The 13,071-nt window shown below is 49.0% G+C and overlaps 1 non-coding gene across 1 annotated transcript; it reads left to right on the forward strand.

Moving 5' to 3' along the window:
• The first annotated feature begins 2,955 nt into the window (after positions 1–2,955).
• Positions 2,956–3,118, forward strand: LOC144669819 (U1 spliceosomal RNA). The gene has a single exon (XR_013573751.1). It is a non-coding gene; the product is annotated as a U1 spliceosomal RNA (small nuclear RNA).
• The last annotated feature ends 9,953 nt before the right edge of the window (positions 3,119–13,071 follow it).

Genomic DNA, 13,071 nt, shown 5'->3' on the forward strand with positions numbered 1-13,071 from the left:
CGTCTTCAGCAACCCTGCAGACTGAGCACAGCATAGATACACCCGGTCGCGACCAGACGGGTCCATCCGTTTCAGGATAGACTAACTGTTTGTGTCCCGCGCATTCGCAGTCAGATTCACCGATGTCAAGCCGGTGTTCTCTGACCACTGCCTCCTACTGGTTGACTGTCACTTAGAGGAAGACCAGAGGGTGGGCAGGGGGGCATGGAAGCTAAACGTGCAACTGCTGACCCCAGAGAACATTGAGGAGCTCAAGAGGGATTACAAAGGTTGGAGAACCATGAAACCCCTCTTTGAGTCCCTGACACATTGGTGGGAAGCGATCAAGGGAAACATCAAGAGGTTTTTCATCGTCAAAGGCACCCAGAAAGCTAGAAAGGAACAGAGGGAAATGTCCCGACTCCTGAAATACATGCAGAATCTGCTCCGGCTGCAGTCGGTGGGGGTCGATGTCAAGGAGGAACTCTAAGAGGTGAAGAGCCAGCAAGCCTAGCCCTTTGCCTCCAAGAACATCTTCCATTCCGGAGCGCGCTCCGTGGAGCAGGATGAGACGTGCTCACGTTTCTTCTTCGAAAAGGTACAGAGAGAGAGCTCTGTGATCAGCAGCCTGAAGGAAGAAGACGGCTCAGTAAAGTCAGCGCAGTCCGACATTTTGAGGATCAGCAAATCGTTTTATGCCGGATTGTATGACGTGAAGCCCACGGGCAGCACGGCCTCCCAGTCCTTCTTGTCCTCTATCACGGAGGTCTTAGTCGACAGTACACGGGAGAGGCTTGACAAACCGCGAACTCCTGACGAACTGACTTAGGCCCTTGAGTCCTTCGAGAAGAGTAAATCTCCCCAGAAGCGACGGCTTGCCGGTGGAGTTGTATTCGGCTCTGTGGGACAGGAAGGGCCCAGACCTACTAGAAGTGTACGAGAGTATGCTCCTGGCCGGCAGCATGTCAGAATCCATGAGGAAAGGCATCATCACCCTCATCTACAAGCACAAGGAAGAAAGGGAGGAAATTAGAATTTGGCGACCCATTTCACTGTTGAATGTGGACTATAAGATTCTGTCCAAGGTCATCGCCAATCGGGTCGAATCCGCTCTGGAATTGGTGATACACCATGACCAGACCTGCACTGTGCCGGGCAGGAAGATCTCTGACAGCCTGGCGCTGCTCAGGGATACGATTGCCTATGTGCAGGATAGGGGTGTGGACATTTGCCTCATCAGCCTGGATCAGGAGAAGGCCTTTGACAGAATATCGCACACCTACGTGGTGGATGTGCTTTCCAAAATGGGGTTTGGGGAGGGAATTCGATATTGGATCCAACTGCTCTACACTAACATCAGTAGCGCAGTCTCAATCAATGGGTGGGAAACAGATAGCTTTCCGATTAAATCTGGAGTCAGGCAGGGCTGACCTCTCTCGCCTGTTCTTTTCGTGTGTTGCATAGAACCCTTGGCCGAGTCCATCAGGAAGGATCCGGGCATAAGAGGAGTGACGATCCCAGGCAGTGGAGGCACTCAGGTAAAAGCCTCCCTGTACATGGACGATGTCGTCGTCTTCTGCTCGGATCCGCTGTCGGTGCGCAGACTGATCCACATTTGCGACCAGTTCGAACTGGCCTCGGGAGCCAAGGTAAATCGTGGGAAGAGCGAGGCCATGTTCTTTGGGAACTGGGCTGACCGATCCTTTGTCCCCTTCACTGTCAGGGCTGACGGCCTGAAGGTGCTGGGGATATGGTTCGGAGGGACCAGGGCATGCGTTAGAAACTGGAAGGAGCGAGTGTCTATGGTGAAAAGGAAACTGGGCATGTGGGAGCGACGCTCCCTCTCCATTGCGGGTAAGAACCTGGTCATCAGGTGTGAGGCACTCTCGCTGTTGCTGTACGTGGCGCAGGTCTGGCCCATTCCACACTCCTGCGTGGTGGCGATCACTCGAGCCATCTTCCGCTTTATCTGGAGGTCGAAAATGGATCGTGTCCGCAGAGACGCGATGTACAAGCCTCTAGATAAAGGGGAAAAAAACGTGCCCAACATCGCCCTCATACTGATGGCCACCTTTGTGTGTGGCTGCATCAAGCGGTGCGTAGACCCTCAGTACGCAAACACCAAGTGTCACTACGTGCTGAGGTTCTACCTGTCCCCGGTGTTGCGAAGGATGGGTCTGGCCACGCTGCCGCGGAACGCTCCAAGTAGTTGGACCGTGCCGTACCACCTGTCCCTGGTGGAAAAATTTATGCAGAAAAACACCTTTGACCACAAGTCCATCAGGCAGTGGTCAGCACGTAACGTCTTAGAGGCCCTGAGGGAAAAGGAGAGGGTGGACCCTGTGGGATGGTTCCCCGAGCAGACTGTCAAAGTCAGGAGTCTCACCCCCTTGGCATGTTGCCCTCGAGGTGGCTGTGGTCGGTATGAGACCGTTGTTCACATCCTTGTAGTTGGTGCCTTTGCAAAGAAGATCTGGAGAGAGATGCAGTGGTTGCTGTCGAGGTTCATCCCGAGCAGTTCTGTGACACAGGACTCTGTGCTCTACGGGCTGTTCCCAGCGACACACACCGAGACAAACATCAACTGCAGCTGGAGGATCATCAACTCGGTGAAAGAGGCGCTTTGGTCTGCCCGAAACTTGTTGGTCTTCCAGCGCAAAGAGTTGTCCCCGACCGAGTGTTGCGGACTGGCACATTCCAAGGCCGAGGACTACGTGCTGAGGGACGCACTAAAGCTTGGGGCAGCTGCTGCAAAAGCGCAATGGGGAAGGGCCGCTGTCTAAGACCTTTCTGCCACAGCGCACCGAGAGACTGGGAACTGTTTAGAGCCCCTCGGGCTGTACAGCTCAAAGTGAAAGCCTGTAAATGATTGTAATATTGTTTGTACTGATGCACCTGGTGATACATTTTGTTAAAGTTGAACCGGATTGTACCCTTGTAATGGTGTTTTTGAAATGGTTTGGAATGTGGTTGAAGATATTTTATGAATAAAGTATATTTTTGCAAAAAAAAAAGGTTCTCCCAGGACGATGCTAGCCCATTGCACTTCGGGTGTGCTGACGCCTGCGATGTCCCCAAATGCGGGATACTCGACTGTAAAATTTGTGGTAGTGGGGGACTGCGTTTGCGCTCTCCCCGATTCACAATTCAAAAAATAGATTTCATCATATCTTTCATTTTCTCTTCTATTTCTTGTCAGCAACCTTTTCTGAAAAAAGAAATATATAACCCCCAATGTGTGCTCTTCAAAATCTATACTGGACTGGTTATTTATCTTTTTCTTTCCTCCTCGCAAATATTATCCAACCCCCATTCTTTTCCTCCCTGTCATTATCAGCCGACAATTATTCCATCTATGCATCATTTTCGCCAGACCGTTTGTTTCGTGGCCGCCAAATTACTCGCGCCATTTTTAACCCCGCGTTTGCCCACTCAAAAATCTCTCTCAAACAACCCCCATCTAACACCCAACCCACCATCACAACAGTCCCCGCACTCCCAGCACCGCCCCACCCCCTATCTATCTGGACGTCTGTATAAATACAAACTCATATCAGCTATTAACTCATATGCATTCACCATTTTAAACATGTAGCAGCGACCCCTCACTATTTCAAACATGAACAAGCACCCTGTCCCCATGTTCATTCAAATTACCCCCCTCCGAAACGAACAGCAGCCTCCCACCCCCTCTGTATAATCTCCCCCTTAATCAGCCCCCTCTGTGACTCCTACCTTCTGAAACTCCTGCCCCCTCTCCTCATGTGTAAAGTCTTTCCCTGCCCCTTCTGCAGCTCACTTGCACTGCTGTAGGCCCATCAATTCACCTGTGATTATTCCTTGAAGGCTTAAATAGCGCAAAGCGAAGAAATAAACAGAAAGAAAACTGGAGAAAGGCAGATAGAAACCTAAACCCTCAGTAAAATGACCACCGGGAATCCCGTTTAACCGTCAGAATGATCGCACAGCCCAAAATACACGCATTGTCCCTGAATTATAACAAGATTTTAGGCAGCTTCACTTTAGGACTTTTCATTTCCTCTTGTGGGGCTCCTGTTCCTCACACACTGGAGGCTAACATGTAAGTTTTAGATTGCAAGGCTGGGCTACTTTAACCCCAGGATTTTCTTTTTGAAACTCCAGGCCCGCAGTCCAACAGGAACTGGTTAACCGGAGCCACCGAAAACCAGGGTCCCGGAGAGGAAATTAAATCTCAGGGTAAGAAACGGACACAAACTCACGTGGGCCCATGGAGCACGGCCTTGGAGAAGGTCTCAGGAAACTCCTGAAGAAGAAGAGTCCTTGTCCCAGTCTGGATCTTCAGATTGCAGGTTTCAAAATAAAAATTCTTTGAGGGGTGGGGGAGAAAATTAATTCCATTAAAACAGAGAGCAAAGAACATTTTCAAACAAAATAACGCAAGAGCCAATGATTCACTCTCAGTTACAACTCAGCAACATCCAAATACAAACAAGTCAAAGAGTTATAAAGCAGATTGAGACAGAGGGAACACACACGCACATTAAACCAGAGTGGGGACTAGCTCCGCACTCTGGAGGCGGTTTTCGGATTGGGTTCCTAGCCAGGTATATCCTGAATGAGCAGTTTGCAGACTCCACCCCTGGCATGTTGGGATGTCTCTCAATCTGCTCCCCAGGAGGCCTGTCCATTGATATGTTAATCCCAGGGCAGGACAACTTTCTGATTCTTCCTGTCCTTTGACGTGTTCATCCCAGGAAAACAATGTTTCAGCCATTTTCTGGTTAAGGTTAAAACTTTAACTCATCTTGTCGGGAATGTCACTGCAGTTCGAAATATCAAACACTAAACCCCCAACACAAGACTGTGCAAAGCATGTGGATTGTTACTGAGATTCCGTCTGTGATTTTTAGTGATGTCAGTGTGGATTGTGTAATCTGTGTGTGTGTGAGTGTTGCTGGTCCCATAATGTAACGCAAATGTCTCCTCGCAGCCTCTCAGTACGCCACTCATGGTCTCCTGGTACTTTTTGGATTGTCTGGAGAAGACATTGAAAGAATTAGAGTTAAACAATGCTAACACTAGCTGCACTGCGACGAGTATATGAGAGCTTATTCTTATCCAGGGGTGTATGTCCGCATTCAGCCCCCATTCCCACACTTGCTCCCACCATGTCGGATCTCTCAAGTGCTCTTCCATATCATTGATTAGCCTTTTACACACCGCCTGTAACACGTAATGCTGATTCCTCACCTTTCGTAAGACACCTTTCAACTTTGTCAGACTTTCGGGAAGGTTGGGAATTGGGGCCTGCTTAGGTTCGTCATAGTGTTCCAGGGCATGGTGGAGTGTGTCGGAGGGGTTGACTGAGACCTGACCCCTTTGTTGGACGTACATCATTCACGCGTGTCTGATAGTAACTGGGAGCCGGGGTTCCCTTGTATCCTGAGCGGGTGTGATGGTTTTCTCTGTGGGTAATTTCTAATATACAACCCTCCGTTCGGTTGTACCCGCATTTGTCCAGCACCCCCCCCCGTTCCAACTGGATGGGAGCTAATTGTGAGGCTACCTTTCCTCCTGCACCCGCTCAGTGATTCCCCGTGTATGCCCTCATTCTTGCATATGGCATGCATATCTATGGGGTAGTACCGGAGGGAGTCATTGTCTCAGATTAACCCAATGTTCTCCACTTGGTACTGAGGGTGTGGGCCCGTGTCTGCTGTGACTGAGGGGATTGCCCATACCTATCACGTTCATTTGGTTTGAGGTGCACTTCTGAATCACCGCATACACCCTGGTCACTCCTTTCAATGTACATGCGTCGATGACGCCTGGGTTCTTGTCCATCCCCCACAACCGGGCACTGTTGATCCAGCCCGGTACCTCCCCACTTTGGATCTGGCCCAGATTGTGTCTTAATTGCCCGATCATCCACCGGCCGTAAGCTGGCTTTTTTGGGTGCTGTCCTCTTGTCGTTCCTCCCTTTCTGTTAATTGGCTGGTGGCTTTAGCATGGGTCTCTATAACGTGTACGCTTTCCAATACAGATGCCACACTCTTGCCCCCTAGGGCCGCTGCCGTTTCACCACCCCTCGCTACTCTTATGAGCAAGCTGCCTCATGATCCCTTTAAGATTCGTGACCTCGGAGTTGATTCCTTGAATGTCGAGAGAGTTTACCAGGGAAGTCCCTGTGTTCACCCTTGTCAGTACATTGTTAACTAACTCTCTCTTCTGGTGGTGCCCTGAATCTAGTGGCTCCCGTGGCGTCGGCCGGCTGATTAATCACAGCCTTACTCAGTAATTTGTACAGTTTTCGTAGGGGCGCTTGGTTTCTGCAATACTCTGGCAGTCGCATACCTGCCAGGTTCACAATTACCTGTACAATTTCATGTTTAACATTATCATACAAGAGTTCACCGTCCGTATACAGTACCAGTCCATTCTGTGGCCCAGGGGTCATGTCTGGGCAAGATAGTCTCTGTGGTGTCGTCGTGTCCTGTGATAGCAGGGTGGTGTCGGTCCGGGGGTCCGCCGTTGCAGTCAACTCTCCGTGTTTGGCCCTCAAGATCCAATGCCAGGTATCTGTCATTCCCAAGTCTTCCTCCCCGGGACAGTGACCCCAGTTGTTGTTCTCCTGGGGTGTGAAGGTAAATTGCGAAAAATCTCTCACACACTGTAGCTTTCTCCTTTACGTCCCTCCTTGTGCACAGCCCACGGTGACCCTCCCCGTAGTTGAGGATTCCCCCTTTTGTCTTTCAGATGGCCGGTCCTCCAGATCGGGAATGAATCCTAAACCACTTGGCCTACACAGTACGGACTGCTCGTTGCCCGTTTTCCCCCCGCTGCCTGGTAATTTAGTCTTTCTTACTTACATCATACCTTTTCAGTTGCGACCAGTGTTTCCACCTAGCTTTTCCCTTCATATCGGCGCAGGCACGTGAATAATTCCGTACGGTCCAGTCCATTTTGGGGCAAAACCTGGTTGGCTAGGGGTGATTTGAACAAACACCATGTCTCCGACCTCAGCCGGTGGTGACGGGGGTCCCCCTTTTGTCCTCTCTTCTAAATCCCTGATAGCCTGTTGGTCCTTCACTTCCTGTTGTAATTCCTTTAGCTGTCCATCCAATTGCTTAATATCGTTTTTAATTTTATCTCTGATGGGTCCCATATCCTCACTTCCGGTGGCTCTGCCCTCTGGCAAGCGCATCGCCCTCCCGGTCAGCAACTCATAAAGGGGTTTATCTTAAATCCAGCATTTTTCAGTGTCCTTATGACTATCAGAGGAGAGCTCCGATGTGGCCCCTTTCCGATTCTGACGCTATTAGGATATCATCTGCATATTATAAGATTGTACTGTTGTTAGACTCTACGTCGCACGGACTCAGCTTCTCACTCGTGACCCGATGGAAGATGTTGGGGCTGTTGTGGAATCCCTGTGGGAGCCTCGCCCATGTTCACCGTCTCCCTCCCACTGTGAAAGCGAATTTATCTTGGGATTCCTGGTCCAGTGGTATCGACCAAAATCCATTGGCTACATCTAACACTGTAAATATTTTATGTTCGGGTTTTTACAATTAAAGCACACCTCGGGTTTAGGAACGGCTGCTGCAGTGGCCACCATTTCAGTGGGGTCTGTAACCTCACTGCCGACACCTTTATCTTAGTTTTCCCTATGTGGTTATCTACCCCGGTGGCCCATCTTCCTCGATCATATGTGTTCTTGTCTACTAGCCCGGGCCCGGTGTCTAGGATCGCCTGGTGGGCCCGGTGTTTAGGATCGCCTGGTGGGCCCAGGCCTGGTGTTTAGGATTGCCTGGTGGGCCAGGCTAAGGCCATCCTTGTACAATTGCATAATCTGTACATCGTCTCGGTTCAGCGCAGCACCTACAACCCTGTAGTTACAATATGCCTCAAACCTCCGATTGCCATATTCATGGGCACTCTCGCCCTTTTCTTGTTTTACTCTAGTCACTGTATTCCAATTAACTGGGGCTTGCCCTAAGTCTTGTGCCATTTCTGCTCTAAAGGCTCGGAAATCAGCTTGCTGCTGTGCCTGGTCTGCCTGGTTGTCCGGGCACCAGGGGCACATGCTCTATCTTAATTGGGGCCACGGGTTACGGGGGTGGTGATTCCCAACCCGCTTCCCGTTGTTCCTCATATCCTGCTGCTTGTTCCACCAGCCCGTTCCAATCTACATTATCTGCGTATTGTGCAGCTCCTGGTGGCTGTGGTAAAGCTGCCGAAACTGACATGAGATTTTTTGCCTGGACCAGCTCTTCATTTTGGGATTTGTTGGCCAACATTCGATTTACTTTCTTACTTAACTCTACGTGTTGTCTTAACATTAGGATCCAGGCTTCATCATCTTTGTCTTTTTTCTGATTATCCCACCATTTTCTCTGATCAGCGGGTGAGTCAAATGGGTTCCAATTGTTCTTTATCATTTTGCCTATCGATTTCTTATTTTTGTCAGCTCAATGCTGTGTCAAGGATCCCTCTGGTCCCCACTCGAGTTTGTCACCACTGGCCATCTCTGGGTAAGACGGTCGGGGTATAGTTGTTGTCAGCGGTATGGTTCTTACCCTGGGTCCTTTCTGACCGAACTCGTTACTTGCGGCTAATACCGGATGTAATTATAACAATCTATAAGACAAGCGAACTACCCCACCCTTACCACCCCTTGAACTATTGCCTGGAGCCCAGGTTTCTGATACGTGGGGCGCCTGACGGTTCCTGGATCGGGACGGAGTCGGATTTAGTATGAATAAAAATGAATTCACACTGACTCATCCCATTTCCCCGTCGGTGTCCTGCATCCTTCGGGCCCTGCTCGCAGCACCAATTGAAAGGTCCGAGGAATACTCTGGGACAAAATTTCAACACTCGGAGTCCAGATGCAATATTCAAGTGGTTCCTTTATTACACATGCAGGGAGAAAATGCTGGGAAATTCGGGCGCTTCTCCACCGAGGTTGAAATGAGCACAGTTTATATATCTTTTACTATCAGTTACAACTTAATGGTATTCGTTAGACAAAGGCCACAGCACAATGACCCCCCCGGTGGGCTGATAATTGTGTTCTTGTACAGTAATTGCAGTGCAGGGACTGGGCATTGTCCTTTTGAAGATTGCTATCAGACGGTGCGAAATGGGCTTCCCCATCTCTTGATTGAGTTATCCCGTGTTCCCGCCCGTGTGTCTCCCATTTCCTAACTGCAAATTTACAGCTGAGCCCTTTGTACAAGTTTATAGCTTTCATGTAAGGCTGCGACTGTTTGTGTATGCTTTGGTGCCTTAGCTGCTGGTCCTGGCTAGTACTTTAAAATAAATCCAAATTTTCTGCATCTTCAACGTCGATGTCCTTTTGAAGTTCAAGACTATGCTCATCACAGTTGACAACATTTTGAATCTTTGTATCAACTGCAAATGTTGAAGTCGTGCCCTGCAAACCACAGTCTAGAGCATTAATATATATCAGAAAGAGCAAGGGCCCCACAACTGACCCCTGAGGAACCCCACTACAAACCTTCCTCCAATCTGGAAAACAACCATTTATCACTACTGTTTCCTGTCACTCAACCAATTTCTTATCCAAGTGCCTACTTTCCCTTTTATTCCAGGAGCTAGAATTTTGCTCACAAGTCTGTTGTGTGGCACTGTCTCAAATGCCTTTTGAAAATCCATATACACCACATCAACAGCATTTCCTTCATCAGCCTTCTCTGTTACCTCCGCAAAACTCCAAGTTAGTTCAACATGATTTTCCCTTGATGAAGCCATGCTGACTTTCCTTAATTATCCTGCACTTGTCTAGGTGATTATTGATTTTATCCGGTACTATAGTTTCCAGAAGTTTCCCTACCACTGAGGTCAAACTGACTGGTCTGTAGTTGCCAGCTTTATCCTTGCAACCCTTTTTGAACAAGGGTGTAACATTCACAATTCTCCAGTCCTCTGGCACCTCGCCGGTGTCTAAGGAAGACTGGAAGACTCGGATGCATCTCATCCGGTCCTGGTACCTTATCTGTTTTAAGTAAAGATAGCCTTTCCAACACCACCTTCCTATCAATTGTAAATTCTTCTACTGTACCAGTTACCTCCTCTCTCACCTCGGCCTGGGTAGCATCGTCTTCCTTTGTAAAGACAGACGTTACTTGTTCAATACCTCCACTATTTCTCCAGCCTCCACGTGCAAGTCCCGTTTGTTGTCCCTAATCCGCCCTACCCTTTCTTTTACCAACCTTTCTTTTTATATACATGTTGATAGAAGACCTTGAAATTCCCTTTTATGTTCGCTGGAAGCTTCTTTTCAGGCTCTCTCCTTGCTTTTCTTATTAGTTTCTTCACTTCCCTTTTGGTCTTTCTATATTTAGCCTGATTGTCGATTGTAGTTTCCACCTGACATATGTGCACTCCTTCCATTTCAACCTCACCTCCATCTCTCATCATCCAGGGGCGTTCTGGATTTATTTGTCCGACCTTTCCCTGCAAGGGAATATACCTTGACATTGTCTACAATACTTTCTCTCTGAACATGGTCCATTGTTCAGCCACTGTCTTTTCCGCCAACATTCGATTCCAACTCACTTGACTCAGGTGCATTGTCATCTCATCGAAGTTGTCTTTCCCCCAATTAATTATCCCTGCTCTGGATTGTTCTCTGTCCTTTTCCATGGGCAATCTAAACCTTATGATACAATGATCACCGTCCCCTCGAGGCTCTCCCAGTGATATTTGACCACTTGGGCCAACTCATTGCCCAGAAGCAGGTCCAGCAGTGCCTGCCCTCTGGTTGGATTGGAAAGATGCTGCCGCCGAAAATGATCTTAAGCACATTCCAGGAACTCTGGCCCCTCTTGTCCCTTTGCACTATTCCTATCCCAGTGTGAATTTGAATAGTTGAAGTGCCCCATTACGATTACTCTATAATTCTTGCACCTCTATGAAATTACTTTGCAAATTTATCTCTCCACATCCCTTCCACTAGTTGGCGATCTATATACTACACTGATCAATGTCATTGCAACTTTTTCATTCCTTAGCTCTAGCCAGAGAGATCCTGTCCTTGACCCCTCTGGGACATCCTCTCTTTCCAGTACTGTAAAGCCACCTTTAACCAATATCGCCGCTCCCATCCACCCCCGGCCGTTTCCCCCCTTTCCTGTCTCTCCCAAACACCGAGAATATTTAATGCCCAGTCCTGCCCTTCTTTGAGCCAAACCTGTCGCATCGTGGCCCTGCCTGCTGTTTTGGGAACTCTGGCCATCATGTCAGGGTTAGGTTCCCCTCTGGAACTGGTGCTTTCCCCTCTGGATAGCTAGCTGTGTGCCTGCCGTCAGCATTGCTGACCTGGGCTTGTGGATTACTGGATGTCAGCTTTGCCTCAGCTCCTACATCTGGTTCATCTGCTGCTTATGCCTTTGTCACCAGAATCCTTTTCGACACATGGAGAATTTGTGCCACACAGTACTGCTTCTGGCAGCTGGAGATTCGCACGGTTTCCCTTCTCGGCAATGACAGTGTACAGCTTGGGGTAAAATGGTGTATCCGTTCTCCCTCAGATTCTTTTGTCTCAGCAGTATTTGATCAGACTGTCTCGTGCCCCCCCACCGCCCGCCTTCAGTGGTCTCCATAAAGCTTTGCAGCAGCCTCTGCATTTTTTCAGCATCATGATCTCAGACCTCCTGATCTACACTGATCTCCCTCAGCTCTGGCATCTTGCTGTTGCTTTGTATCCAAGTAGCAGCTCAGCTGGTCTCTTCCTGTTGTGTGTGTCTGTGTGGAGTTGTTCAGTACATGGCCACTAAGTTTTTTCAGGGTTTTAACCTCCAAATCCACTCACCCAATATTAGTTTGTTCTTTTGAGACTTTAACCATTCAGGCAACAGAACACAATCTAGTAATGTAACTCAGGAACGTTTATTAAGCACCAAAAATAAGAATTAACCAATTAGGCAGTGAATTTACTGACTTAATACAGTTTTTACTTCTCCATTCAAGCTAGGCTCACTTGCTCTCTCTCTCTCCCGTCTCTCTCCCCCTCCCCCCTCTCTTTCTCCCTCTCTCTCCCCCTCCCCCCTCTCTCTCTCCCTCTCTCTCCCCCTCCTTCCCCCTTTCCCTCTCTCTCCCCCTCCCCCCCCCTCTCTCTCTCTTTCTCCCTCTCTCTCCCCCTCCCCCCTCTCTCTCTCCCTCTCTCTCCCCCTCCTTCCCCCTCTCCCTCTCTCTCCCCCTCCCCCCTCTCTCTTTCTCCCGTCTCTCTCCCCCTCCCCCCTCTCTCCCTCTCTCTCACTCCCCCTCCCCCCCTCTCTCTCTCTCTCCCCCTCCCCCCACCTTTTCTCTATCAGTTCTGTGGTCTTCTGCTCCCAGTTCAATCTTCAAATTCATAGTGCCTGACAGCTTAAAGCTGGTGCTTTTAACTCTTTCCAAAGTACAACCCATGTGCACGATGAGTTCTATTTTTGGATTATGTTAGGAGAGTGTGGTGCCCAACACTACTGATTAACATTTAGACTCATTCACCTAAATGTTACAAATTAATTTTTAAAATAGTGAAAGTGCAAATTGGTACATAGCGTCATAGAAATTACAAAGTTACAGAAAGTACAAACAGTCTACACAAATGCATATATCAGTGCATAGAGATTACTGCTGTATTAAACTTAAGGTAACAAGGTTACCTTGAGGTCACCCCACCAGCCTCTGCATTCGAAGGATCATCCTCCGCCATTTCCGCCAACTCCAGCATGATGCCACCACCAAACACATCTTCCCTTCACCCCCCCGGTGGCATTCCGCAGGGATCGTTCCCTCCGAGACACCCTGATCCACTCCTCCATCAGCCCCAACACCTCAACCCCCTCCCACAGCACCTTCCCATGCATCCGCAGAAGGTGCAACACCTGTCCCTTTACTTCCCCTCTCCTCACCGTCCAAGGGCCCATACACTCCTTTCAAGTGAAGCAGCATTTCACTTGCACTTCCCTCAATTTAGTCTACTGCATTCACTTCTCCCAATGGGAGAGACCAAACGCAGACTGGGTGACAGCTTGGAGGAACACCTCCGGCCTGTCTGCAAGTATGACCCAGACCTCCCTGTCGCTTGCCATTTCAACA

This window comes from Cetorhinus maximus, chromosome 29, assembly GCF_964194155.1.
Source record: "Cetorhinus maximus chromosome 29, sCetMax3.hap1.1, whole genome shotgun sequence".
NCBI lineage: Eukaryota > Metazoa > Chordata > Chondrichthyes > Lamniformes > Cetorhinidae > Cetorhinus > Cetorhinus maximus.